The sequence below is a fragment of the Lontra canadensis genome, unplaced genomic scaffold, assembly GCF_010015895.1.
Source record: "Lontra canadensis isolate GAN:19392208 unplaced genomic scaffold, GSC_riverotter_1.0 scaffold194, whole genome shotgun sequence".
NCBI classification, from domain to species: Eukaryota; Metazoa; Chordata; class Mammalia; order Carnivora; family Mustelidae; genus Lontra; species Lontra canadensis.
The window spans coordinates 1,393,712-1,417,215 of record NW_022631188.1 but is presented as its reverse complement, the minus strand read 5'-3'; the positions used below and the strand labels follow the sequence as shown (position 1 = coordinate 1,417,215).

Genomic DNA, 23,504 nt, shown 5'->3' with positions numbered 1-23,504 from the left:
GTGTTAAGTAGTTGAATTACAGTGTTCTGAGTCGGACTCTATACCTAGCTTCACAGGGTGCTATTTTCATAGGTTTTCATTTTACGAATTAGTGGTCTTTCATCTCAGCTCGTTTCTTATAAGGCAGGTCCAGGGCAGGAAGTCTTCCTGTGCCCTTCATGTCTGCCCTGGGGGGCACAGCCTGAGCTGGAAAACCATGGATTTGCATTTGTTCATATGGCTTGGTCTCAACACAGTAATGAGCATGAGATCATTTACACACACACTTTTTTTTTTTTAAGACTTTATTTATCTATTTGACAGAGAGAGAGAGATCATAAGCAGTCAGAGAGAGAGGGGGAAGCAGGCTCCCCACTGAGCAGAGAGCCCAATGCGGGGCTCGATCCCAGGACTCTGGGATCATGACCTGAGCTGAAGACAGAGGTTTTAATCCACTGAGCCACCCAGGCGCCCCTCATTTACTCACATTTAGAAACACAGCAAATACTCCATAGGGTTCATGGCCCCATATATATGTGATGGAAACACAAACACATGGCCTGGGGCACACACTAGACATGTGACTGCGTTTGCTCTGGGAGGGGCAGGGAAAGGTGTAGAGCCTCCAGTGCATCTCTAACATCTAATTTTATTTGACAAAAACCTGAGGCAAATATGGCAAAATATTCACATCTGTTAATTCTGGGCTGCAGTTACAAGGATGCTTATTATATGATTTTCTATTCTTTTCCATATTAACTTTTTCAAAATAAAACAGTTCAGTTAAAAAGGGAAAATATTAAAAAATGAATAAAGGATAAAAGTAAATTCAAAGTAATTCTTAAATTCTGAAATTAAGAAGTTCAAAATCCCTAGTACTCAAGAAAATACAAATAAGGAGATACTAACACAATAATGAGGTAAAACTTTGTACTTGCCAGATTGGTGGTTTTTTTTTTTTTAAGTTAAAGCTGATAAGGATGGAGACAAATCAGACCCTTAACACGTTGCTGGTAGGAATGTGAATGTTCACAGCCCTCGGTCAGAAGGCGTCAAGGGAATGACGTAAAGTGTGAGCAAGTGGTGGCCAGGAAGCATACTGAAGAAAAGCAGAATGTTTCCAGATGGGATAAGACTGTGGAGTAGCAGTTAGGCAAAGGGATGCCTGCACAGAGGAATCCTGTCCCTGGTTCCCCGAGGAGAGACAGATTTTGCTTCATTAGAAACGAGAATTAGAGAGACGCCTGGGTGGCTCAGTTGGTTGAACTGCTGCCTTCGGCTTGGGTCATGATCCCAGAGTCCTGGGATCAAGTCCCGCATGGGGCTCCTTGCTTGGCAGGGAGCCCGCTTCTCTGCCCGTTCCGCCCGCTTGTACGCATGTGCTCTCTCTCTCTGACAAATAAGTAAGATCTTTTAAAAAACAAGAATTAGAAACTGCAATAAATAAAAACAGCTCTGTTTGAACTACCTTGGTGGCTGAAATGTGTGCGGAGTTGGTGGACTGGGTGAGGTTCTCATCTGACCCCACGCACAGGGACTGCAGAGTTGAAAGTCCTCTGCAGAATCCGACACATGCAAACAAAGACCGATGAAAACCAACCGTAAAAGTCAACGCATGGGCTCATAAAGTCCGTTCGTAAGTAACAGTTAGGGCAATATAATAGGGACTGAACTGCTCAAAAACAGAACGGTCATGGGATTAAAAAACCCAACACCTGTGCGGTTGCTTTTCTTCCCTGGAGAGACGCATCAGGAGAGGCAGTGGCTGTGTCTCGTAGGCACCTGACTCTGGATCTCAGCTCAGGTCTTGATCTCAGGTCGTGGCCTCAGGGTTGTGAGTTCAAGCCTCGTGTTAGGCTCCACCTTGGGTGTGGGACCTACTTAATAAATAAATAAAAGACATGAGCTTAGTGTAGAGGCTGCAGATGGGGGGGGCGGGTTCCATGGCAGCCTCGCCTGTCGCCCTCTGCCAGGGGAAATTGCAGGCTGCCTAACACCCCAGCTCCAATCTAGCTGCTAGCACGGTCAGGGGAGAAGCCCCAAAAGACCTGGTCCTCACTCGACTCAGTTATCTAAAGGGATGGTTCATTTTTAAAATTTTTTTAGTTTTTTAAAAAAGATTTGACAGAGAGAGATCACAAGTAGGCAGAGAGGCAGGCAGAGAGAGAGGGGGAAGCAGGCTCCCTGCTGAGCAGAGAACCCGATGTGGGGCTCGATCCCAGGACCCTGAGATCATCACCTGAGCCAAAGGCAGAGGCTTAACCTACTAAGCCACGCAGGCGCCCCCAAATTTACTTTTTATTAGTGAATTTGTTCGTGAACATACAGTGTAGTATTGATTTCAGGTGTAAATACAGCAGTTCGGTACTTCCGTATATGCCCCCTCTGCTCATCAGGACAGGTGCCCTCCTTCATCCCCATCACCTGTTCCCCCCCACCCCGTCCCCCGCCTCTGGTAACCATCAGTGTGTTCTCTGTAGTTCAGAGTCTGTTTCTGGGTCTGCCTCTCTCTTTTTTTTCCCTTTTGCTCATTTGTTTTGTTTCTTAAATTCCACATATGAATGAAATCCAAAGGGTTACTATCCAACCTCCATAAAGAACTTCTACAACTCAACACCCCAAAAGCAAATAATCCAATTAAAAGTGGGCAGAAGACTTGAACAGATTTTTCTCCAAAAAAAGCATCAAGAGCTTGTTTAAATCACTGGACTGGTTAATTTCACTGCGAATTTAGCCGCGCTTCAGGACCCAGGTGTTAGATTCATGCTGGTCCAGGTGTTGCTGTGAGGATGTGTTTAGGTGAGATTAACATTTAAACCAGTGGACTCTGAGTATGGCAGGTGACCCTCCCTGAGGTGGGGGGCGGTTGAGAATTCTCCTCCAGCTGCAGCATCAAGTCGTCCTGGGCTCTCTACCTGCTGGCCTGCACCCCCCAACCCCCACCAATTCACACTGGCTGGTCCTGACAACGTCCTGAGCCCATTTCCTAAACCCTCTCTGGAGACATCATACTGGTTGTTTCTCTGGAGAACCCTAACACCGTGTGCCCCCGCCCCCAGGCATCATACTACTTGCGCAGTACATGACGTCAGAGCAGACTGGCAGGAAATGGCGTTGCCGCTAAGGATCTCAGCAGAGCCCTGTCGGAGCCTGTCAGGGCAGCTCACAGAGCCCAGCTCGGAGCCCTTTTGATAAAGGCCCCCACGGATGGATGGACCGCCTTCGGGAGGAATCCTGAAGCTGGAGGGGCAGATGACGAGCTCGTGTTTGCAGGGGGGAACCGAGTGCAGGGGCGTGGCCCACATGTCAAAGTCCTAAGCCACAGGACTTGGGAATGAACAGGCCGCTGAGGCTGGCTCTAATCTAATCTGGCTGGTGTCCTTGTGAGCACAGAGATACCAGCAGTATTCTGCACGCAGCAATGGCCGTGTGGGGACAGAGCAAGAAGCTGGCCGTTGGCCTGCTAAGGGGAAAGGCCCCAAACCACATTGATCTTGGACTTCTAACCTCTAGAACACTGAGCAAATAGGTACGTTGCTTACACCACGCAGTGAGGCAGCTCTAACGGACGTCCAGACTAACTCCCTTATCCATAGGTCTACGAGCCGGCCTGCGTCTCCCCACCAGCTCTCAGTGCCCAGCTCCTCGAGAGGCTGTGGGAGGAGGCTTCCTGCTCCATGCACCATCCCCCACAGTCATGCTTCCCGCCTCTGTGCCCCTGCCACAGTCTTGTTCCCGGCCGGCTGCTTCCTCCAGTGCCAACCCCACCATGCACCCCTCTGGGCAGCATTTCTACCCGCTGGACACAGCTCTGGGCGCCGGTGACCTCGGCCATTGGGGACAGCCGGACGAGTCAGCCAACCAGACGAGACTATGTTGGAGGCAAGATAAAGCAGGAAGGGGCAGGGGAGGAGGAGGGAAGGGTTCCATCTTCACTAGGACGCCGAAACAGGCCCCGGTGGGTAGGCCAGCAGTGCTGGAGGGCGCTTTACAGCCACGTGTCCACCCAGTCACGGCGGGCCGGTGGAATTAGGCTAATTATCATCTTCTCTTCGTGCTCTGGATGTACTGCAGTTAACGTACTTGCTTTTACAATTAGAAAATAACACAATTCTTACACACCAACGCTTCAGTCCCCTTGCGGTGTCTGCAGGACAGCGTCCGGCACTAATGGACTCCAGCGGCTTCCCCACCTCCACCCAGACTCATCTTTCGCTCCTCTCAGGACAAACTGTTTTGTCCCCTCGGATGGATTCTCTGTCACCCACATGTGTCAAGTCAGATGCCAGACTTGGCAGAGAAAAAGTACGGGACACGCAGTTAAGTCTGAATTTCAGAGAATGAATAATGCAATTATTTGAGACACACTAACAAAATTATCTATCTGAAATTCAAGTTTTGCTGAGCTTCCTCTCCATGTTTTATCTGGCGACACCACAAGTGAGTTTCCTTGGCTGTAGACTGGAATAATCTTTTGCATGTTTCCCAATCTTTCTACTTAGACGGGGGGTAACTTGGGGGGTACAGAAGGCCAAGCCCATCAGCTCCTCTGGAAGGTATGCCTGGGGTGGTGGAGGCTTTCCTGGAGACCGCGCAACCCTGGCTGGTTCAGCAGGTGGAGCATGGACCTTGATCACGGGGTTGTGAGTTTGAGCCCCATGTTTGGTGTAGAGATTCTTAAAAAAAAAAAAAAAAAAAAAAAAAAGAATGGCCTTTGATCAGAGGCTTCTGACCCTGGCCTCGGGTGAGAAGGTGATTGTCCAAGGGCTCTGAACTTTTCCTGCAGAAAAGAAACTCTATTCTTGTCTACGGGATAGTTACTTCAATCTTCCAATCTTCCAAGATTTCCTTCTTTTAGTTGCGGTAAAATGTTCTTGTCATGTTTTTAACTTGTCCAAAAAAATGACATTTTATTGGTTTTAGACAAAGACAGAAAAGAAGCTGTTAAAACGGATAGTTTTTCTGTCTGCTTTCGTGGTGGCTTCACAGGGGCCCCCGACCCCCTTCTTTAGCTGCACAGGCCGCGTCTGCAGGGGCAAGGCTGACAGTCTGCTGCCAGGCAGCCCTGCACTCACCCAGCATCCCAACGAGCAGACTGTGTGAGGCGCCGTGGGACCCCAGCTGGCTGTCGCCGTGAGTCCGCAGTGCACACGGGGATGCTGTGTCATCCTGCCCAAAGCTGAATCCCAGGCAGGCTTCCCCTCTAAGACTGGGAGAGTCAAGGCTCTCCACCATGACCATGTCTCTCCATCTAGCTGTCCTCGGCACCCACCCCTGCTCCTGGGGCCAAATAGTGATTCTTGTTGCTGTGTTAACTGACCACTTTATAGAGGCCTTTGTGCTGAGGTGACAAAGATCTTCAGGCTGCCTCGTTAACTGAAAATACAACAATGCTCAGGGTGCAAAATTTTGCTAGTAAAAGGGAGAAACACAAATAATATACTTGATTTACTTCTAAATAAACACTGGAAGGACACACAGAAAACAAGAGAGTTTCCCTGTGCGGCAGGGATGGGGTCGTGGCCGAGGGGTGAATAGAGGCGGGGTGCTTGTAAATCTTCTCGCCGGACATCTTTTTATGTCTTAATTATTGAACTAAGTGAATTTAAGTGTGAGGCATCTGGGAGGCTCAGTTGGTCAAGCGTCTGCCTTTGGCTCAGGTAGTGATCCCGGCGTCCTGGGATCAAGTTCCAGTCAGGATCTCGGTCCTCGGATCGAATTCAGGTCATGATCTTGGGGTCCTGGGATCAAGTTCATATCATGATCCCAGAGTCCTGGGATCAAGTCCTGCATCGGGCTCCCTGCTCAGCAAGGAGTCTGCTTCTCTCTCTCCCTTTGCCCCTCTCCACGTCGTGCTGTCTCTCAAATAATAAAATCTTTAAAAAAGTAAGTGTATAACTCTTTAAAAATTAAATTACATCGGGGCACCTGGGTGGCTCAGGTGGTTGAGGGACTTCCTTCAGCTCAGGGCATGACCCTAGAGTCCGGGGTGGAGTCCCTCATCAGGATCCCTGCTCAGCAGGGGTCTGCTTCTCCCTCTGCCCTTCCCCCTCTTATGCTCTCTCTTTCACGATCTCTCAAATAAGTAAAATCTTTAAAAAAAAATTGAATTACATCATAAGAATGATGTTACCTATTTTATTTTCTGGCTCTGTCATTTTGTCGTGAAGGAAGCCAGTCGGGAAGCAGGGAGCTGCTCGCTCCAGATGCCGAGACCTTCCCACTTCCTGGGCTCACCATGAGCCAGCGAGCCCACCAGAATCCATTCCCATGACTTCAGGACTTTGGGGCTCAACACTGTGTCAGTCTTTTTAAAAAAATTTTTCTCCAATTCTGCTCTGCCACTTGTTATAATTCCTGGCTGTCTGCCACGTCTTCCCAGCTCGGCTTTGATTTCCCTGGTGTAGCATCAGCACGTTTGCCGCACGGTCTGTGTCCAGCAGCCCTGATTTCTGAAGCCCCCGTGGTCCCGTCCTGTTGTCTGTCTGCTTTAGTCCTGCTCTCTTCTCCCTCTGGAGCCCACTTATCTTTGCTTGTGAGCGAGATATTTGGAAAAGTATATGAAAAAGTCATTCAAAGCCTACAATGATGTTAGTTAGTTTCTTCCCAGGAAGATTTTCGTTTTTGACACAAGCCAAGAGTCACCTTAAACAAGGTCAACACGAAATTTAGGGGCCTGGGACTTCATTTCTAACTCCTTTGAAGGCTGCCCAAAATACAACTTGGGATCTCAGCAGCCTGCAGAAATCAGCCAATGTCCCCAGACAGAAGCAACCCCAGGGGCCAGGCTCCCCTCTACAGCACCCTTTCCTCTCCCGAATTTTAATTTTTCAGACACTTTAAAAATATTTCATCCAGACTTTTTAGTTGTCTTCACTTGCAGGAAGTCGCAATTCCGCAGTGCACCCCTGGAGACGGAAACCCTTCAGACCCAGGCTCTGGTTTCCCGGGGGCCGACTTTAGAACACCTGCTCGTCTTTGCTTCCCTCAGCAGGCCAGTCTTGAGCTCGCACACAGCCCCCCGCACCCCGAATCTTGCGTCCAGAAGAGCTGGGGTCGGATCAGCCCTCCTGACCAGGCTCAGGACCAGGAAGCCCGTGGGCGCGCAGGTTGGGGCCCCCGGATTCTAGCTCCGTGCAGCACCAGCATCAGAAGCAGCGCTGTGGCATTAGGGCCCCTGATAGGTCTCAGTTTGCAGACCAGGATGTGACAGGAGGTTGGAGCTGAGTCCGCTCTAGAGGCAGAAAGAGGAGCCAAACAGAAAACGCTCCGTGGTGCTAATGATGCATTAAAAACCTGTAAGTGAGCAAAGATTTCGGCGGCCTCCGCTTCTAGACAACGCTTCTTCCGCCCACTGGCTTGGGCTGAAGCGCTCCGAGAGCTTTTGCTAAGTGGACTGGGGCAGGGTGTTGGAGGGCTGAGGGTCCCGCAGCGAACCAGCTCCGTGGCGGTTTTCCGAGGCTGCCTCTGCGGAAAGCCGGTGTTGATCTTTGCCAGAGTCACTTACGGGACTGGCCTTGGTGACCAGCCTTTCAGGACACCGGGGGCGTGCCGCTCCATCTGTAGGACGGAGATGGCAGCTCCGGGCAGGGCCGGGGGCGCAGGGCCACAGTGCGCGGGTCGGACGGGCCAGGCGGGGTGGGCGCGGACACGCGGGGCACTGTCCCCCGGGCGGCGGCTCCGCGGCGGAGAGTGGCTGCGTGTGGGGGGGGCCGAGTGGCCCTGGTCAGGGCACTGTCTGTCGTTGGGGACGGCGGTCGGTGGCCGTTGGGAACGTTGGGGTGGTTGGGGCGCGGGCGGCGGGTGGGCGTGCTCGGGAAGGAGCCAGGAGCGCGCCCCCGGCGCCTGGGGGACTCAGGGCGTTATAAAAAATCTACGGATTTGGGGGCAATCCCGATTCTGTTGCCCCACTTTCGGTGCAGGTGGAGCCCTGCCTGGAAGTCGGTGGCCGCGCGGGTGGACGGAAAACGCCCAAACGCGGGCTCCTGAGAGCGGGGACGCTGGGCTCACTGGGGGGCGCGCACCCTGCTTTGCACCCGGCGCGGCCCCTAACTGCCGCTGCGCCCCACCAGCCGCGTCACCCTACCTGCAGCTGCCCGCACCTGCTGTGGCCCACTCGGGGTCCCCAGACTGCCCAGGGGCCGGAGGACTGGGGGGCGGCCCCAGGTTGGTGGGGCTTGAAGCAGACGCATTGCTAGACCCCTGTCAAGAAAGAGGACAGGGCTCCCTGGCTGGCCCAGGGGATAGAGCATGTGACCCTTGATTTCAGGGGTGAGTTCAAGCCCCGCAAAATAAAATGGAAAAAAATAAAAAGATAAAAGGATCTCAAAATGAGAAAATGTAAATGAGCCAAAGGGAACATTTACTTGTAATGATGACAAATTAAAAATGTTAAAAAGCTGACCACAAACACCAAAACAACCATACATTTTTAACTGTCTGACCACTTGTATATTTTCCCTATATTTTTAGCTTAGTGCCTTTTGATTCCATCTTTGACAGCAATTTTGTAATACATTTTCTCCGACAAGAGTGAATAAATTGGTATTTCCTCTAGCGTGGTTAACAGGTTTTCAAATGGAAAGTTTAGAAAAGTTAATTTCAGTTTTATAGTGATTATTGGTAATGTCGATTTTCAGTATTGCTAACTTGGGGAAAACTTCTGTCAAAAGATTCTTACATGAGCTCTATGATTTTAGGGCATTTCAAGTTTTCTTGGGCAGTGACAAATCTTAAATTGCTGAAGGTCATTGATGTGTTTATTTTTAATTCCTTGTTGTGAAAGTATTTTATGAGTTCTAGATTCTTTGTGGATGCCAGTATTTCATGCTAAATCAACATGAAATTTAAAAAATTTCAGTGTGCTCATAGGTTTATTCTTTTTCCTCAATTGATTTTCAAGGGCTCTAGGAGTGTCTTCTTCTAGTTAAAAATTTATCTCCTCCTCAGCTGTTGATTTGGGTTTGATCTGAATTTTTTCCCTTTTGTTCACTTTCTGATATCAGAACAATTTCTGTTGATTTCATACAAAAATATGTGAAATAAAATTTTATTTTATGCTGTAGATAATTGTATAGAGTAATACAAATAGGGATAAATATATTCCTGAAGAAGGGAACGTCCACTTTGACTGGACACTGATGGACTGAATCGTGCACTTTCAGTCGCCTGTATCTGGGGGTTGGGAGGATTTGCCAGCTCATGGAGGCACACGACATAGTCTTACCATGACACATCCATTGGGCCCGGCACTTCCGCCCCTGAAGTCAGCTAAGTTGTGTCAGTGGATGGCAGATGTGTTCCTTGAAGCCCTTTCTACACAAAGACACCCAGCAAGAACTGGCGAACCCTCATATCCCAGCACCACCAAACCACGTAAGCCTCCGTTTCTCTCCAGCTGGATCTCCCCACAAAATGCCACCTGACACAAAGGAAAATGAATAGAAGACATGGCAATCTTCACTGTGGTTCTAATATGTTCTGCGCATTGCATAAACGAGCGGGACCATATGGACACGTGGCTGGGGTACATGGCGGGGCGGAGCTTGGGAAGGGCCGGTGGGAACGAGGAGTTTGGTGTAGGACCTCCCGTGCGCCCCCCCGCTGTGCACACTGGCCGCGACATGGCCCACCCTCACCCGCCTCACCTCCCAACACTGCACGCCTCCCTCCATGAAGTCTGGAACTGGAGGTTCAAAGGTCCCCAGTTCCAGGGAAGGGGCTAATTGCGTAGTGTCGTCCTTTGAAACAGGTATTTCCAATCCAGGGCTGACAGTCAGCCCCGCACACACGTGCCCCTGGGGCGTTCAGCCTTCCTACAACCTGACTGTCAAAGTATCCACGAACGTCAGTCTGTCTGGGATTTTCGGGAGAAGCTACTCCGCGGGTTCTTTTTTTTCCCCAGCTTCAGCTAATTTTATTTATTTATTTTTAATTGAAATTCAGTTAAATTAACACGTAGTATATTATGGGTCTCCGAGGTAGAGGTCAGTCTTTCATCAGTTGTGTGTAACTCCAAGCGCCCATCACCACTCATGTTCTGCTTCGTGCCCATCCCCCGGTCATCCCACCCCTGCCCCTCTGTGACCCCCAGTTTGGTTCCCAGAGTCCAGAGTCTCTCATGGTTCATCTCCCTCTCTGATTCCCCCCTTCAGTTTTCCCTCCTTTCCCTGTGGTCCTCCCGCTGTGCCCTGTGCTCCACATGAGTGGGATCATACGGAGTTCAGGACTCCAGGACCCTTTAACCACCTGGAGAAGGACTCTCGCCTTCCCTTCAGGCCGTGGCCTCCATGCCGTCAGGTAGAATCCCGGGGCCTCCAGGAGACCGGCTTTCGCCACAGTCCTGAGGTACCTCCTGAGTCTCGCAGCTCCAGTTCCTGCGCCCCTGACCTTCTGTTTCCTAATTCCAGAGCAGAAAACTTGAGGCTCCGTTCTTACTTCTTTGACATTTTACTGGCGAGCCTCCTGCCTTGGCCCCTGGCTCTGGCCCCCCTGCCGGCTGTCTCTCCTGCGCCAGACCCTTCTTCCGCTTGGCTCGCACGGCTGTGTACCCCCTCCTCCTCCCCAAACCTACACACCGAGTTAACTTGCCTCAGCCGGGAATCTCTTGCCGTGAGGAATTACGATGCCAGCTTTAAAGCTATCCTTTTTATTTTCTTTATTTTTTAGTTAAGTTTTTAATTTTATTTATTTTTAAAGTAGGCTGCGCACCCAGCATGGAGCCCACGTGGAGCTCGAACTCAGGACCCTGAGATCATGACCTGAGCCGAGATCAAGAGTCGGATGCTCCAAGGACTGACCCACCCAGGCACCCCATCACCTATTTTCAACCATTCCCCACCCTCTGGAAACCTTCCTTCTTAAAAGAAACATCACAGCGCCTCTGGGTCTGAGCAGCGTGGAGCGTGGTCCCCTCAAGAGAGGTGCGCGGATCTTCGTCCTGTGTTGGGACAGCACCAACTGCCTGTCACAGAGAGACTGGGCCCCACACCGCTGAAGGACCCCTACTTCACCTGTGCCAGGCTGGGGGGCAGGGAATCCAGGTAAGAATAATTCAGAAGATGCCTTGAATTTGAGGTGGTGATGATGCCTCCAAGGGGCAGAGGGAAGGATCTGGCTGGCTCTGGGGCTCAGGTAGGCCACGGCCCCGTATCAGCGCCACTGCCAAGGGACAGAAGGGACGGCTGGCTGTGACCTTTACCCCAACGTCCCTGCACGGAGAGCTGTCCTTCCAGGGGTGGCCACAGTGGGGGAAAGGGAACCTAGGGGCCGGCAGAGAAGGCAGTTTCCAGTGTGGGACTCCCAATTAGGGAACATTTCCTAGTGGTCAGTTCGGAGGCAGGCTGAGGACACGTCCCAACGATTCCCGGTTAGGATTTAATTGGAGACTTTCAGAAGGAGCATTTGAGATGCCCACCCCTGTGTTAGTAGAGGAGAGCGTGCAAAGAAGGTGGACTTAATCCCATCGCTCAGGGAGCAAGGCAGGAGCTGAAGTCGTGGGTTGGGGGTGGCAAAGGTCTCAGGGTGGTAAGTGAGGTGGTGGGGCAGGAAGGGAGAGCGTCCCCACCCCCCTGCACGCCTGAGTGTGGATCAGAGGGGATCTGGGCTCCGAGCTGCTCCTGGACGGGCCTGGGGCGGGGTCTCCTCCGGCCGTCCTCTTGGGGAGGCAGCAGTCATGCGGTGGACAGCCTGCCCTGCTGTTGATGGGGGCCCCAAGGGTGAGCAGGAAACCGGCCAGCAGGGCTCACACTAATGTGAGTAGTTCAGAGTGGCCGCAAGGAGGACGCGGGCCTTCCCTCGCAGCGAGGCTGCAACCAGGGGTCCAAGCAGGCGGAAACAAGGCAAATCACCCGACTCGACTCCCGACTGCAATATGTTACAGCAGCTAAACTCGCTCAAGACCTCCCGGAGCACACACTCTGTGCGGGGCTACGCTGCGTGGCCCGGGTAGGGGGGATAATCGCACCCTCCACTTCCAGCTGTGACATGTGGTTGCCTGTCAGGGGACATGGGCCCGGAACAGGAGCTCTCCAGCTCTGGAGTGAGGACCTCAGTCACACTCTTCCTTTTTTTTTTTTTTTTTAAGATTTTGTTTATTTAAAAAAAAAAGATTCTATTTGAGAGAGAGGGAGAGAGAGAGAGTGAGAGGGCGCACAAGCAGGGCGAGGGATAGAGGGAGAAGCAGACTCCAGACGGAGCAGGGAGCCGGACGCAGGACTCGGTCCCAGGACCCTGGGATCATGACCTGAGCCGGATGCTTCACCCACTGGGCCACCAGGAGTCCTGACACCCAGACGTTTTGTTGAGTCTAGAATCCTATCATTCTAGCCCCTGATGGTCCCTCTTCTAAAATATGCAAAAACTTAAGTAATGGTTTAAACTTTGTCCCAGGTTAAAATGTGCAGGTGGGGGTCCCCGGGAAAAGTCCCCACCCTGTCTTCCAGTCGTCCGGACGTTTCATTTCAGTGTCACTTTAATGGAGTTTTCTTCATGTGAGCGAGATTGAGCCTCCTTTAGGAGGTAGAGCTATTTTGTGGTTTTTCTATGAAGTGTCCACTTACGCTGCCCAGTTTTCCCGCTGACAGCTAATACGGCTTTTGTACTTGGAGGCTGCCTCCCTGCGTTGGCAAATCAGCCCTTTGAATTTGATGATCATTATAAACATGTTTGTTTTTACAGTTTCATTTGGTCATTTGTCTCTTGATGCTGCGATTATGGCTTTTTTTCCACAGAGAGATTGAAGAAGATGTTTCTTACTGACACATAGTGGACAAGAATGTTATTTAGTTTCCGGTGTGTGACATATACCGCCTGGAGGACAGTCACCGTCTGCCACCGTGCAGTGTCATCAAAGTGTCACTGGCCGAGTTTCCTCCGTGCATGTCTTTCTGAATGGGGTCAACTCTGTCTTTTCTTGCACGATGTCCATGCCGACATGTTCTTGAGCTAGTGAGAAGGTGGATAGGGCGGACGCCTGCCTTGTAGTCATTCAGATAGCCAGTAGGAAACCCAAGAATAGGACGGAGTGACTCTACACACTGCCGGACGGTATCAGGTGCTGGTCTGCCCCCGTCTGTCCAGAATCCAGCTACTGATGCCCTGTCCACTTACCAAGCCTCTGCTGAGCTCTAAGGAGGGACATCCTGGGTGAGGAAGCGTGTGGTCAGGGCGACACATGTCGGGATCTGGGTCCCGGCTCACCGTTTTCCCTGTGTGACCCTGGGCAGGCTCCCCACCTGGCATCATGAAACAGGACAGGAATGTGGCAGGGTCAAGGGCTAGAGACAGGAACAGATGCGGGCGGAGGAGCTCAGGTCCAGGCCGGGGTTGCTGATTTCAGGAGGCAAAATCCCAGCTCTGCCATGGTTCAGGGGGAGGTGCTGGACCGAGCAAGTCACAGAGCTGAGGGGCTCTGTACTGGGTGTTCGGGGGGATGGGGAGAAGCGGGGTGCACACAGCCCCCAAGCCGATGATGGGTTTGGGGAGGCAGCTCTGTGGGGACTGGAGGTGGAGAGTGGGCTCGAGCTCCCCGGCTCGGGGGAAGCCGCACGATGAGGTGGTGTGGACACTGAGAAGGACGCCAACCCACTCATGGGATGAGGGGAAGTCAGGGACCTGGGCTTGGGGACAGTGACTGTCTGTGGCCAGGGGGGACAAGGAGGGGCCGTGGAGTGAGGCCCTCCCAAGTACCTCAGACGTTTCCAGCCTCTTCCTGTTTTTGAAAGATTTTATTATTTAGTCACTTCTCCACTCCATGTGGGGTTTGGACTCAGGGTCCAGAGTCACGGCCAGCGACGGAGCCGACCCGGCTGGTGTCAGGGACGCCTGGGGTCAGGGCGGAGGTCAGCCCCAGGACAGTGGGCTGGGCCGTCCTGGTGTCGCACGTAGAGGCAGGTTCTGTGACACCCAACAGGGGCTGCGCAGGTGGGGCTTTGGGGAGTTGGCTCTGGCTTGCGTCATGTTTACACCGAACGCACCAAGACCTTCTCCTCCCCAAGTGCAGACCAGCCACACCTTCCCCAGCCAACATTCACCTCACCCGAGTGTCCTGGACCCCACCCTAGCGGCGGTTCAAGCTTCACCTTCCCGGCAGTCCGCTGTTTCCAGGAAGGAGGGGCCCCTCACCTCTCCCCCAGGGCTCCTGACACGCGCCGGGGAGAGAGCCTTCACCGCAGGCCTTCCGCATGGACAGCGCAGGGGATGACCTGGAGGGGCGGCAGGGACACGGAGGGGCGGCACGAGGGGAGGCGAGTGGTCTGGAGATGTGGCAGTGAGAATGTTTAAGACAAGGGCAGCCGTCTTGGGCTCCTCCTGGAGACGCTCTGAAAGGAAGGGAAGAGGCCTTCAGACTTTGCCCGGCCCAGGGTTGGCTCTACACGCCCTGTCCTCTTTCTCTTTCATTCTTTCATCGTGGAATCCATGTTGCCCAGGAAAGGATGTTGATTGAGAGGGAGAGAGACATGGATGCCGATGGCCGCAGCCACACTCTGCCACCATGGCCACCAGGCTCCTGCAGTCCCGTGTGGGAGAGGATGCCCGGAACTGTCTCCTTCTCTCCGCTGCCCACCCGTCGGAGATGGTCAGCTTTGAGGCTGAGGACGCCTTGCCTTCCAGGCACACTGAGCTCTGCAAATACAGAAGGCTCTGGAGAGGACAACAGAAGTGGCTGCGAATCGTCTGCTGGCGCCCCACGTGGGAGAGATAAAGAGAGGTTTTCAGAGGCTGGAGGGTGTGCGTCAGGGCCCAGCAGAGACCTCCACCAGGTGCAGACCATGGGGTGCATGGCTGGGCGGCGGCCCTAGTCGCAGACAGCGGGCAGTTGCCGGACCCGGGAGGGCCAAGCCATGCCTCCTCTCCAGCAGGGGCTGTCCCCCTCCAGCAGGGCCCCCTTGTCCCAGTGGTCTCTGCACAGGCCCCTCCAGAACCACACGGGAGAAGGGGGGCCTGTGGACGGGAGGATTGCCGGGGCCATGGTGCCTCCGTGGAAGGACCTCGAGGGAGAGCGCATCTGCCCCACCTGCCAGCAGCCCCTAAGGGGGCCCTGAGGGCTGAGGGTGCACCCCTCTTCTGTCCGGACTGCCTGCTTCTGCCCACTGCCGAGGCCTCGGCCTCCGGGGTCCTCCGCCGCCCCCTGCACTGGAAGCCCTGTTCCAAGGGGGTTCTAGGCACCAGCTACCTCCGTCCCGGCCAGCCAGAGAAGGTGCGTGGCGTCCGCGAGGAGCACAGGCCTCTTCTGCGCGGGGCGACCCCGCGGTCCCCTGAACACCGGGCGGGGGGGGCTGGGAGCCGGCCGCAGACGGCACAGTGGGCCTCTGCGAGGTAAGGCCCCTCCTGCCCCGTGCCCACACATGCTCGGAAACTCAGTGCTTCTCCGACCTTCCCCTTCCCCTGCTTCGGACCCTCGTCAGACTCTCCTCCGCAGCGGGTGCCCCAGCGTCCGTGCACTGATGGGGGTCTAGGCGCGGCTGTGCCCGGGGCGCTGGGTCCCGGGCCGGTGAGAGGCCCTCAGTTTGCTCATCTGTGGGATGGACGTGGGCCTGAGGACGCACAGCTCTTCCAGGACCAGACCCTAGGGTCCCCTGCTTGATAGAACTAGACATTTGGTGAGAAATGGGATCAGCTTTTGCATATGCTGGTGAGTATCCGGCTGTCTACGTGTATTCCATGAGACTTTTGGAACTATGGTCTTTAAATTGAATTCCGGTGTAGTGAGCACGCAGTGCAACATAGCTCAGGTATACATCACCTCCCTGCGGGACCCCCTGCTTCCCAGCACCTGCTTGCCCACCCCCTCCCCGCCCCTCTGGTGGCTGTCAGGGTGTGCGCTAGAGTTAGAGGCTGTTCTGTGGTTCTCTCTCTCTCTCTCCTTTGCTTGTTCGTTTTGTTTCTTAAATATCACACATGAATGAAATCAGATGGTATTTGTCGATCTTGCAAATGTACTGAAGCCTGGAAATGAGTACATGATTCTCTCTTTTCCCTCTTCCTTTGCCTGCCTTCCTTCCCTCCTTCCTTCTTACAGTGGTTATTTTTATCTTAATTAATTTTTATCATAAAAGTTACATGCTCTTGGTAATACATTCAGTCAACACTGTAAGGAACGAGCTCAAAATGAGAATCTTGCTGCTTCCCAGAGGTAACCATTGGTAGGTTTCTGCGTATCCTTCTTCCAGGAAACTGTGTGTGAACGCACTCTCTAAATGCCCCACTCCCACCCAGCCCAAGGATTCTCCATATTTTGGGTAACTCCTTTTTGTCATCGAAAAGTACACCTTGGACATTTACCCATTTTCCCATCAGTGTGTCCAGATGGATTCTTACAAATTCTTCTTCAGCCACCACACGGCCCTCTGTGAGGGCGCCGTGCGCAGCAGATGTGGGGTTATTTCAAGGCTATTGTTTTGTTTTGGAATCTTATAGACTGTCTGGATGAATAACCTTCAACACGTGTTCTAGAGGACTTAGGGTCTCCAAGAGAATACTTTGGGGACAGTGTGAGGTACTTTCCAAGTTCGGATTGGTTTTTCCCGACCCTTTTTATTGAATAATCCAGAGTGACCCCACGGATTTGGATCCCAGCCTTGTAATCCGCTGTGTCCGCACATACACTTGTGTATTTTCTTGACTCCTGTTCTTCTGTTTCTTTCTTTCTTTCTTTCCTTCCTTCCTTCTTTCTTTCTTTCTTTAAAGATTTTATTTATTTCACAGACAGAGATCACAAGTTGGCCCAGAGAGAGGGGGAAGCAGGCTCCTTGCTGAGCAGAGAGCCCTATTCGGGGCTCAATCCCAGGACCCTGAGATCATGACCTGAGCCGAAGGCAGAGGCTTTAACCCACTGAGCCACCCAGGCGCGTCCCATCCTTCTGTTTATTTCTGTCTGTGTGCCTGGCCAGTCAGAATGCACACCTTTGCACTGTGTGTTAATGTTGGCTGGGTCTTAGGACCCTCCCAGTCCTCTTACGTGTTAGATTTTTTGTGGATATCCACTATGTTTATTTTGCCCCTTGGCTTTAAGATCGTCGTTACGGACCTTCCCACCCTTCAACCCCAATCCTAGTATTCGATTGGGTGGAAAATGGACATATTTTCACCAGGGTTTCTTTCTGTCCAGTATGAAAGATGAGTATTCAAAATCTTCACTTAGATACTGACTCTTTGAGGATGTGTTATGGTATAGGATGAGGAGGGGGAGTCCAAATCGGAGGGGACGATGGGCAGGTGGAGATAAGATCTAGAAAGCCAGGGAGGCCGGGCTCTCTCCGTGCAGGGCCCTGGGAGAGGTGCCCCACAGCTGAAGAGGCTGGCGCAATCACAGCGAGGCTTCTCCAGCTCTGCTCTGTGTGGGACGCTGCATGGTCTCGAAGGAAGCCCAGAGATGATTCAGAATCGTCCTCAGGTCCGCTTTAAAATGAGGACAGGAAGCCTCAAATAAGTAACAATGTTCGTTCCCTTGCGAAAGACTCCGGTAAGCTCCTGGACTGTGTTAGGAATGACCGTGTATGCTGGCGAGCGACAGGCAGGCAGGCGCCATCCCTGCTGTCTGCTTCTGCAGCGGAGGGAGGGAGACCGGCAAGGCTCTGAGATGGGAGTCACAGTGGCCCGCATGCGTGGGGCCGGGGTGGGCCTCGTGGAGCCAGTGGCGCCTGGCAGGGACCTAGCAGAGAAGCTGGCCGGTGTGGGGACCGAGGCAGAGCGAGGGTGCACACAGACCCAGTCCCAAGAAGCCTGGTCACATCCGAGGGGTTTATGATGACAGCCGTTGACAGGATATACCGCCCGCGAATGGGGGGATCCAAGGGACTTCCTGAGTTTCCGGGTTGAGAACCTGGGTGGGAAATGGAAGGGAGGGCAGGTTTGAAGGAAGCATCACTTCATTTAGGACAAGTTGAGTTCACGTTGGGGCACATTTAGGGTCCTGGACATGTGGCAGGATGAGACGTGTGGATCTCCACGGAGAGCCTAGGGTAGGATCCCTAGGATCCAGCCGCGGGATCCCCGGATAAAGGTGTTTCCATCCAAGGAGATAGATGTAATGTCCTCAGGACCAAGTCTAGAGAGGACCAGGACAAGGAAGGGTGGGTGGGGGTGGGGTGCGGGGAGGGATGTGGGGACAGTCACCTCAGAGAAGAGGAGGCCTGAGAAGAGGCCGTCTAGATGGATTTCATTCCCAGAGATCTCCGGACCCGGAGGGAGCGACTTCCGAAGAGAAGCAAGCCTGTGGCTGGGCTGTGCAGGGGCCCCGAGGACATGGGGCCCAGCAGGTGGGCGGGGAGGGTGGACAAAGAGCTGGCCGGGGACCGAGGCGAGGCCCTCTGGCTGCTGGGCGTCTCTGCCGACCTCCGGCCTCTGACCTCCAGTCCTCCGCAGACCCCCGGGGTGAGGAAGAGCTTCCCAAGTCCCACGTGTCCTCAGAACGCCGCCTCTCCCTGTGCACTTCTCCTTTAGCAAAGCAGTAAGTTTTGAGAGTCTGCAAGAGGAAATGAGGCCAAATGACGATAAAAATTAGAAAACGCTCCTAATAAACAGCCAACAGCTGCGACAAAATCTCCTGAAAATAATTTCCTGACCCTGCAGGAGGGACCTAATGGATGAAACCCCCGCTCTCCAGCGAGCAGCACGTCCTTATCTCCGGCCCACACTCGCCCTTCTGGGCTTGCTTGGTTTTCCACTTAATCACTGTCACTCCCCCTCCAGGGCAACCCTTGCAAGTCTGTGTTGGGTTTTTATTTGTAGATGGTTTGTTAGAACATATGCTGCCTCGCGTGCTTACGTGCTGAGTGAACACGACACGACTGTAGGCCTCTCCTGTTTCCTGCTTTTCCTGCCTGCCGCGCTGCCCTTGCACGTTCCCAGGAGCAGACTGGACGGGACCCCTGCTCTCTGTGGCACGGCGGTGCTGCCGCGAGCCTCTTAGCCCTGACGTGAGGAAGGGACCCCAGGGGCACCGACCCAGAGACAGGATCCGTGGCTCCCTGAGGTGAGCACACTCTGGGGGCCCAGCTTGGGGCCTGTGGCCAACCTGCGGGTCAGACAGACCCCTCCCCTCACCCAGTGTTATCCGGGTGTGTGATTTGTGTTAGTCTGACAGGCGTCAAACAAGGTTTCGATGCTTTGTTACCGTCCGTTTCCGTGGTCCGTGGTGAGCTTGGGCATCAGTTCATGCGCACGAGAGCCCTTCGCACGCCCTCTTCTGTGAATTAACTACTGATGTTCTTCGCAAACCTTCTCTTGGGTTCCTGTCCTCATCCTGATGCGTCAGCTTCCCTTTCTACATCCCACAGCTGAGTCTCCTATTGGTTTCAGACCCTGGGCTGTCCTCTCTCAACCTGGCATTTTGCTATTAATTTTGTGCACGGTGTCGTCACCAAACCGCAGTAGTGAATGTTGATGAGGATTTGTTTTCAGACCCCACAGGTCACGACTGATTCTCTAACAATATTTTCTGCTGATGTTGCCGTTTTACCTTCACGCTGGGATCTTCCTTCCGTCTAGAGCCTCCTTCCTGTTTGGATCGAGGAAGGTTTTCTCTGTGTTGGGAGCCAGTTTTCACAACATGGTCTTCTCCAGACCCTGTCCCTTCTCTCACCAATTATGTCCTACTTTTCTTTCTAATCTCCTTGTGACCTGGGTCTGTCCCCAAGCTCTCACTTCTCCCACTTTCTGTGGGCTCTTGTCCCCAGGATTGTGCCATGTCCCCAGTGTGGCTTTGTGGGGCCTGTCATCCCGCAGGGCACACGAACCTTGTAGCTGATCCCACCTGGGGCTGCCCTCGGGGACACCCCCTTCCCATCCACGTTAACCATGAAATCCTGTGTCTGTGGCAGCACCAGCTTCGTTTAGCTTTGCTTCCCTGAAAGCAGACTGTTTGGGGGCACTGAAACCCTTTACTGTATCCGCAGCTTCAGGGACCCAGGGACCCAGCAAGACACTGATCTGAGATTGAGAGAGAGGCTGTGCCTCCTGGGGCTGTGGGGCTGCGAGCCAGGAGGCTCGTGTCCAGGAAGGGGAAGGGGTGCCCAGGGCTGTGCGGCTCCGTGGGGCTAGTCCCGCTGGGCTGGCATCCTGTGCCAGCGGTCACAGCAGTCCCCACGCAGCGTTTGGGTGTTGGGAGGAAACGCCCCGGAGTCCAGGGAGAAAGTCCTGCTACTCTCATTTTCCGTAGTTATGCCTTTGCTTTCCCGTCGTCCTCCATCCAGTGAGCTCCAGGCCCCTGACCCCAAGCACCACGCATCCAGTTTTCGGCAGAACTGTCCCGTACCAGGTCCTGGGATCAGGCCCTCCTGCTACCCAGGCCCCAGGTGGACAGACCACGGTGTGTCCCTCTAGGAATCGCTCACCCACAGACTGGGGAGGTTCCTGAGACGCACGAGAGGGCTCTGCCGGCTCAGGGCGCGGGGGGAGCAGAAACCGCCAGCCGTGTGAGGGGAGGCGCGGGGTCCAGGGAGGGGCCGCCTGAGAGGGTCCTGGCGGCCGGTTGCTACACTCTGACCCCTGTGTGTCTGGAGCAGCCTGATGGGTGTGTCGGGAGGGGTTCCTGGGGGCCAGGAGCCAGCCGGGTGCTGGGTTTGGCCCCGGGGTCCGCCGGCCCAGGGACTCGGCTCCAGTCCAGCCCTGTGCTCCTCGTGGGGTTTAGACATGTGGTGGAGGCCAGTCCCACTCACCAGCTCCCAGGCATAGTCGGGGCCCGCCAGCCACTCATCCCTGGAAAACACAAACCGCAGGTCTTCGTCCCTGTGGGGGTACCGTCTGTCCCTCTTGGCCATGTGTACATGGGTCTGTCCTCACCCCGGACAGGTGGGGAGCGCCAGGCCGGTGATGGACGACACGCCTGTGTGGTAGGCTCTGCACACGGCATGAGCGGGGGCGGGGGAGGGCGCTGGTGTTCCCTTGGGAGTGTCCCAAGGCCCAGGGGTGGAGGGGCCCCCGCGAAGCTGCGTCTCGGGGGATCCATCCCACAGGTTCAGGCAGAGGCCGAGCGGGAGAGCCTGCAGCAGGGAGCCCCCCTTGGGCAGCGGCCAGACCAGCCCAAGAACAGGCCGCTCCTGCCGGACGACATGCTGATCCTGGTGGCCCTGTGCCTGCAGAACTTGAAGCTCAGAGAGGAGTTCGAGAGGGTGAGCAGAGCTCTGGAGAAGGCCCCCCAGGCCTGGGCGCCCACCTGCTGCAGGTGTGGACAGCGAGGATGGAGACAGTGCTCCTCCTCCGTGGCGGGGGCCCCTGCTGGTCATGGTGACAGAGCCCTGCTTCCTGGTGACACGCGGGGCGGAGCGGGGAGCCAGGAGGGGCCCCTGGGTTCTGCGAGGTCTGGGACGGGCCGGAAGAAGGTTGGAGGTGGCGGGAAGCTGGGTGCCCAGCCCACGCTGACTGATGCTCTCTCCCCCTGTGTGCTAGGAGGCCGGCGACTCCCCAGACAGGTAGGGGCCGTCCTGTCCCCCTTGTGTGCCCGCACATCCACACCCACAGACTCGTGCCTGCACTCAGCCTCCCTGGGGTCCAGGGGTCCCTGCCCCGCCGCCTCAGGCCCCCATGCAGCACACCGGGGCCGAGGCAGCAGGACGGCTGAGGTTTCTTGGTTTCTAGGAGCGCTCCGCAGAACGGAGAGTGCCTGCGGCTGGAGAAGAGGACGCTGAGCCCCCTGCTGCCATCCTGGGCAGCCGCCACCAGCTGCTTCCTGGACCGCCCAGGCTCACCCCAACCCCCACCCCCGCCTCCCAACTCCCCCTCCTTCTGCTGGGCCAGTCCCCCAGGAGGCTGGCCCAGGAGTTTCTGGGCACCCGCATCTCCCGAGCAGGACCCCCTGGGTTCGTCCCCGCCACTCGGACCAGATGCCTGAGCCTTGCTCATGCTCGCGGCTGACCCTGCACACGTCAGGCCTGAGGCCGCCATGCTGCCCGCGAGCAGACGGCAGTGCCTGCCTCTCCCCATGTTGTGCTAGGACAGGAGCGCCCAGTCCCCCACACGTGCTCCAGGGTTCTGTGACCCCTTCGCATGAGCAGGACTGTGGCTGGACTGCACAACAGCAAAGGGCACGGAGTGTCCCTCTGGTCACTGTGCTACCCTGTGTGGCCACTGCGCTACCCTGTGTGGTCACTGCAGGCATGACTCCTCGGACACGGTCCGCGCTGGGCTGATGAAGCACGCGGGCAGGGCCAGGGACCCGCAGGCGGCCACTCGACTGGCAGCAGCCTCTGGCCCTCGGCCCACAGGGAGCAGGGCCCTCAGGCCAGGGCTGCAAAAGCACGAGTTCTGCTTACAGTGTGAGCCCATCCCAGACACTCCGACCCCGACACCGTGACAGCGGTCCCCGCTCCTGCCCGCGGTGTCGTCCTGCCGTCCCGGACACTCGGAAGCCGACAGTGGTCCCCGGCCGGGCTGGGACCCGAACCCCCACGTCCGCATGTGTGATGAGTCTTGTGCGCCCTTGCCCTTGGCTCTGCAGGAACCCGGCCGGGGGCTCAGCCGCTCGGGCCTTGTTCTCTCGCGTGCACGGTGGGGCTGCTCCCGCGGGCACCGCCGCACGGGGTGCCGGGAGGATTAAATGAGTGAATACCTAGGACCGTTCGTGTGCGCGAGCTCTCCCTCTGAGCCTGCCCCCCCCATCACTTCCCCGTGGGGCCTGGTTGTGGCAGAACCCCTTTTCCTTCTGTACCCGTCAGTTCTAACAAAGCTCTTCTTTTCTTTGGAACGATCTCTGTCTTGGTGAATGAAGGTGCTGCTACTGTGTGTGGGGGGGGGGACAAGAACCTCAGGGGAACCCACGGCCGACAAGGCAGGCTGCAGCCCTCCCTCGGGGCCTGGAGAGGGTGATGGCCGGGAGGGCGGCTCAGACCTGAGCACCTGTGGGGCAGGCGGGGACCCCGAGGGCCGATCCAGGATAAGTAGGCCCCCGCAGCTGCCCTGAGTCACTGAGTCATCAGCAGTTGCGTTTCTCAGCGAGGGGAACATATGCAGGCCCTTCATGGGGAGTGTGGCCGTGTGAGCTACCTCCCCGGGACCCTGCATACCCCACAATGGTTCAGGCCTGTGGGCCAGATGGGCGCTCCAGCTCTCACTGCGTGACCTCGGCTGCAGACACCCCACCCGCATGTGAGACGGGACTCCTGCAGGGACAGCTTAAGGGACGTACTGCACGCCCGTCCTCTCGCAGCTGCGGACCGGGCCGCTCATGTCTTACCAGGCCCGCCAACACCAACAGAAACACAGGCCAGTTCTCAGTGGACCCCAGGTGTGGGGCTTCGGGTGTGTATTACCATCACTCAGAGACTTACACGCATCTACAGTTTTGAATATAACGTTTTCTGGGAATATATATATTTTAAAATTTATCTATTTGACAGAGAGACAGAGAGAGAGGGAACACAGCAGGGGGTGTGGGAGAGGGAGACGCAGGCTTCCCTCTGAGCGGGGAGCCCGACACAGGGCTGGATCCCAGGACTCTGGGATCATGACCTGGGTCGAAGGCAGATGCTTTAACTCACCAAGCCATCCAGGTACCCCTTCCCCGCATATATTTTATAGATATCGTG

At 55.0% G+C, this 23,504-nt stretch overlaps 1 pseudogene; it reads left to right on the top strand.

Annotated features, from left to right (window-relative positions):
* The first annotated feature begins 14,438 nt into the window (after positions 1–14,438).
* On the top strand, positions 14,439–21,811 carry LOC116861300 (annotated as a pseudogene).
* The last annotated feature ends 1,693 nt before the right edge of the window (positions 21,812–23,504 follow it).